We start from the raw sequence: 5,631 nt of genomic DNA on the forward strand, positions 1-5,631 counted from the left end.
CAAGGGGACTTCCTCTTGCCAGAATTCAGGACTGCGACCTTTTTAAACGGGATATGAGGTTCGGGATGACAAAGCAGCCAGTCTCCCGGCTGGAAAGTCAGTATGGAACATCGTAGAATTGTTGGAAGGGACCCGAGGGTCATCTAGTCCAACCCCGCAACGCAGGAATTTCAACTGAAGCATCCATGGAAACTGCCTTATATACTGCATCAGACAATTGGTCCCCTTTGACCAGTATTATCGACACTGACTGGCAGCGCCTCGTCGGGTTTCAGGCAGGAGACGCCGGGGATCGAACTGGGCACCTTCTGCACTCCAAGTCCGATCCTAAGCAGGCTGGCTTGGGAAGGGAGCCAACCAATCCTCAGCCAGCCAGGTGGGCGGGGCTGGGGCTTAAATGCCCTGAAATACGAAGCCCTGTGGGTTTGCTTCTCCGGCTTGGGGTAGACATCTCTCTCTCCCTACTGGCCCCATCTCTCCTCATGGTGGCGTCTGGCATCTGGAGCTGCAAGCCGCGTTCGATTAGGGGTCAGACTAGATGACCCTCTGCTCCCTCTTCCAGCTCTACAGTTCTGTGATTCTATGGGATTCTGTGCCGTCGGAAAACAGCAATGAACCAGCTTCCCTGATGAAAGGGGGACTTAATTTTGGTGTCACCATTCAGCGCTCTCTCTCTCTCTCTCTCTCTCTCTCTCACACACACACACACACACACACCTGAGAAACATGCAAGGCTGCCATTGACGCGAGTTCCCACAAACTCTCAAAGAAGCAGCGGTTCCCACGATTAAGGTCATGTTGCGCACAAAAGTCCCCTCCACTAAATAGCCACTAAAATGTGTTGTCTCCCCACCACATGGGTTATAAGTGATCATATGATTCTCCCTCCCATCTCTTTTACACCCCTAAACCTAAAAACGTTTCCTTTTGGAATCGCTCGCCTCCCACTGAAATCTTGTTTTACTTCCGCGCACAGGAACTGGGGCACGATCCAACCCGCTCTCTCTCTCGGAAGTGTATTACACACATATGGGAGGGGGCCTTCATTTCCCCTGCAAAATGTCAATATAGTCTCATTGATTTCCAGGGGGGCGAGGTCTACACGCGCACATTCCAGGCTGTAAAATGAAGTCGCGCTTACCAGGGAAAAGTTCAGCCCCACTGGACACAGTGGGGGGGTTATTCCTCACAGCCAAATAAATATGCCGCCGCCTGGGCGCTCCCTCCCCCGCCAGTTTCAAGGAATGTGCTTAAACAGGGCTGGATCCGCGCGTCCTCTGCTTGCCGGAACCGGAGCGAAAACAGGAGCCAGTCCGGATCAAAGGGAGACTGGAGACGAGCTCCAGAAAACGGGGACGCGGAGACTTGGAGCCCAGGTAATAGTGCACGTGCCTTTCCCCACCCCCCCCCCGCCCACGTTATTTCCGTCCTCCGCCCACGTTATTCCTCCTCTCTTTCTTTCAGAGGTTTCAATCATGGTGAAAATCAGCCAAGGGCGCAGCACCAGCGCTCCCGCCGCCTCCTCCGCCTCCTGCGCCACTAATGTACATCCTGGATGCTGAAGTCTGTCTAAGCTAAAAAGAATTTCCTTTTTGGAGGAGAAAGCCTCCAGCTCCTTCTGTTCAGAGGAAAGTGCCAGTGATGTTAATGCGGGGTGACACTAAATAAACAGTTAAGTTCGCTTTGGAAAGATGGAGTTCATTATCCAGTGAGCTGCAGTTAAAGCCAGACCAGGCGGGGCCGGTTTGTTTTGGCGCAAGGCGCACAGCAGACTTGCCTCTCTCTCTCTCTCTCTCTCTCTCTCTCTCTCTCTCTCTCTCTCCGGAGCCAGCGATTCCCCCTCCTGCTCCGCTTCTAAAACACACCACTTCTCCTCCTCCTTCAAACTTTCGTAATTAGGTCATTGGAGGAAGGGGAATTAAAACGGCCGTCTTGTAACATAAATGGAGAGTTTCAAATAGGTAGATCTACAAAATCACCAAATTTTGTGTGACTCCGCTTTTTTTTTTTTTTTAAAGAACTCCGCTCCGAATTAACCCGCGATTTGCGTTCCGACTTGCCCTGGAAGAAGCGGAGATGTTACTCCAGGCGGCGAGTCGCAAAGAGCGTGTGGATCGCGCCTCTGGTCCATCGCGCGGCATCTAAAGCTCGTCTCTTTGGAAGGATATCCCCCACTGGGAGTGATCCCCCCCCCACCAAGTGGGGCTTACTTCCGAGTAGACACGCACAGGGCAGGTTGCTTGGTCTCAGCGCTCACTTAGCTTGTGGTGGGAGAAGGAGCCCCATCGAGTTAAGGTGGGTTTTTATGAGAAAAGCTCATTTGAACTGGAGGGATACCCAGCCCGATCTCCTATACGTGTTTACTCAAAAGTAAACCCAATTTTAAGAGCTGGTGGAGCGTGTTCTTCTTAGGAAAGCCTGCCAAGGAGTGCAGGGGTTGTAAACAAGCGTTTCCTGCTGCAATCCACGCTTACCTGGAGGCAAAGCTCCATTCAACTCAATGGGATTTCTAAATAGAAACACTCGGGACTGCGTTGCAAATTGAAAGGAGATTTTAAAATTTGCCTGGATCGTATCCTATGTCTTCTTTTTTTATTTAAAGCGACTTCACTCTCGCATCCCGTATGTCAAATTCGTTTACCTGGAAGCAAATCGCCATTGAAAGCAATAGGGTTCGTCTCCAAGTCCGTGCGTTTCCGAATCGGGGCCCCCTCTCCGACTTCGCAGCAAGAAAGAAGCCGGGAACTTGTCACCTGAGACCGCAATCCTGTATTTACTTGCCTGGAAGTAAGTCCCAGTGAGTTCAACAGGGCTTGCTTCTGAGTAGGCAGGTATAGGATTGCACTGCGCCTCGGCTAAGTTTCCAGGCAGTTCAGAGCCTCACCGCACCAGTAGGAAATCTCAACAGACGCTTAATTAAAATAGCAATCCCCTTTGTGTTTTTTTAAAAGCCTACCTAAAAGGCTTCATTCCAACCCCCCAACCCCTTTAATTTATATTTTCTCCACTATAATTTCCCCACAGGGCTCTGAAAAGAATTCCAAACCCTTGGCATAATAAGTGGATTGTACGGATCTTTTCTACTTTCCTCAAGCACAATTTGCACAGCAAGAAAAGAGGAGAGCCGCTCTCGGTAACATAAACCTCTCGGATTGGAATAGGAAGAGGAAGAATAAGGAGGAATAAGCTAAGAGGCGGAGAGCGGGAGACGCGAAAGAACAATCGCCGGGTGCCCCTCTTTCCGGGTCATTACGGTACTGCTGGTCTCCAATCAATCCTAATGCGATGGCAATTGGAGTCCCCGATGAACGCATCTCAGGTTTCGTGTAATGGCTCTACCACATTTTCCTGGACCCCCTTCTTTAACCTGAGATGCCAGGGGGACGAGTCTCTTTTCAGCTGCTGATTGCTTCAAGATGTGGGGACTTGGGGGGGGGGAGGGGAGCGAGAAAGTCTTGGGATAGCCAGAAACTGTTTGTTGTTAGTCTAAGCTGTTTATTTAATCAACAGAACAAAGCAGATTTTTCTCTCTTCTTCTATTTCTTTCTGCAACGCTCCCTCCATCTGTTCGGGATTCGGAATTCCGCCTCCCACTTGAGCCAAGTTTCCAGTTTTATAATACTGGGCTGCTGTCTCTGTTTACTAACAAACAGATCACTTGGAAAGGACTAAGGATTTATTCTAGCCAGAACCTACAAAGGCTGATTATGATTATGATATTTACAAACCACTTAAGGTCAAAACAGACTTCTAAATGGTTTGCGAAATAATTTTTTTTTAAAAAACCCACACCAGTTCATTCAAACCTTAGAATAGAATCTGCAATAGAATAATCCCATTATTTGACCCCAGAAAATGGTGAAGGTATTTTATGTGCAGAGTGCCTATGCCAGCAGTAGCCCAAGACGTTTCTGCACCTGAAACCAAGCGTCACAATGATTTCTTAATATTTCTTATTTATTTGTTAGATGTATATCCACCCCCATCCTTGGATCAAGTTACAACAGAAGTTTTTATTTATTTTTGTTCTCTTACATATATAAAAAGGAGTGTTCATATCCCACACTTTCACTGTAAAAACCATGCATTGGGGACTCACGTCAGATATTTTAAAGAAATGACAAGGAATCATACATATTGTGATGTAGATTCTGTAGCTGTGGGGTTTCACAGAATGCGGAACTGTGCCATACACAGTTAGCCCTATGCAGGGGCAGTAATGAATACATAAAAATCAACAGAGTTTCAGGATTAAGTACTAGTGTTACTATTATTTTACTTTAACTTTGGTCTTATTTAAACATTTATTTGTTAAAATGATTTACTTCCCACTTTAAGAAAACATTCCCTCCCCAAAGAAACCTGCAAACAAAAGTAATAAACACATGACAATAATGAAATGGGGGGAAATGGATTAAAACAGATCAATTAATATTTTTTTCATACTCGCATGTACTTCTGCAGAATGCCAGAATAATACCTACAAAATAATTAATTATCAATGCAAATATGGGCAGAGAGGCAAGTATGTTTATTGAGGGAGAATAATGTGAAATGTGGTGAAGAACTTCATTTGTTCCAGTTTCCTTTCTCTTTTTGTTTTATCCTTATTTTTTTCTTGAATCTATGCTTATTGTAAATAAATGGTTTTGTAAAAATAGGGTGTTTTTGTTTTTTGGGGGAATAACAGCGAGTCAAAAACAAATCGAATATTGATCTCTAGAGAGGGCAGAGGAGAGGGAGACAGACAGCAGTATCACTGAATGCAAGAAGAGAGCAATAAAAAGCAACAAATTGTAAAATGCCGGACAGGACTGAAAAGAGTTTCAGTGCTAGCTTCAAAGCAGGAGGAGAGAGAGGCTTCCAACTGGAGGGAATTATGCAAGTGTGGTGCCAACACTGAAAAGGTCCTGTCTGGGAGAGCTAATTGGTACAGCATCCGCTTTGAATTCAGGTTCCAGGCTGAACCCCCAACATCCTCAGGTACAGCTAGCAAACACTCCTTTTCTAAAATTCTGGAAAGCCAATGCCCATCAGTGCAGTAACTTGTCTTGAGCTGGGTGGACCGATGCCTACTAAACCAATGTCTACTGATTTAAATAAAGAGATGCACTGATGGGAAAAAAAACAACCCTGCAGGCGTGAAAAGAGTAGCCCCTGAAGAAAAAGCTTCCCCTAGCAACAGCTTCAAATTATTTTCATGGTAAAGGTAAAGGTAAAGGTAAAGGGACCCCTGACCGTTAGGTCCAGTCACGGATGACTCGGGTTGCGGCACTCATCTCGCTTTACTGGCCGAGGGAGCCGGCGTACAGCTTCCGGGTCATGTCGCCAGCATGAGTAAGCCGCTTCTGGCGAACCAGAGCAGCACACAGAAACACCGTTTACCTTCCTGCCGGAGTGGTACCTATTTATCTACTTGCACTTTGACGTGCTTTTGATGTGCTAGGTTGGCAGGAGCAGGGACTGAGCAACAGGAGCTCACCCCATCGTGGGGATTCGAACCGCCAACCTTCTGATCAGCAAGTCCTAGGCTCTGTGGTTTAACCCACAGCGCCACCTGCATCCCTTTCATGGTAGGAAGCACAAAAAGGGGGTGCTCATCAAATGACACCAGACTGGGAGAGGCAGGTA

At 47.0% G+C, this 5,631-nt stretch overlaps 1 long non-coding RNA gene across 1 annotated transcript; it reads left to right on the top strand.

Moving 5' to 3' along the window:
* The first annotated feature begins 1,088 nt into the window (after positions 1-1,088).
* LOC309531145 lies at positions 1,089-4,710 on the top strand. Its single transcript, XR_014219107.1, has 3 exons — positions 1,089-1,376; positions 1,465-1,671; positions 3,025-4,710. It is a non-coding gene; the product is annotated as an uncharacterized lncRNA (long non-coding RNA).
* Positions 4,711-5,631: the final 921 nt, after the last annotated feature.

The sequence above is a fragment of the Podarcis vaucheri genome, assembly GCF_965113315.1.
Source record: "Podarcis vaucheri genome assembly, chromosome: 1".
NCBI classification, from domain to species: Eukaryota; Metazoa; Chordata; class Lepidosauria; order Squamata; family Lacertidae; genus Podarcis; species Podarcis vaucheri.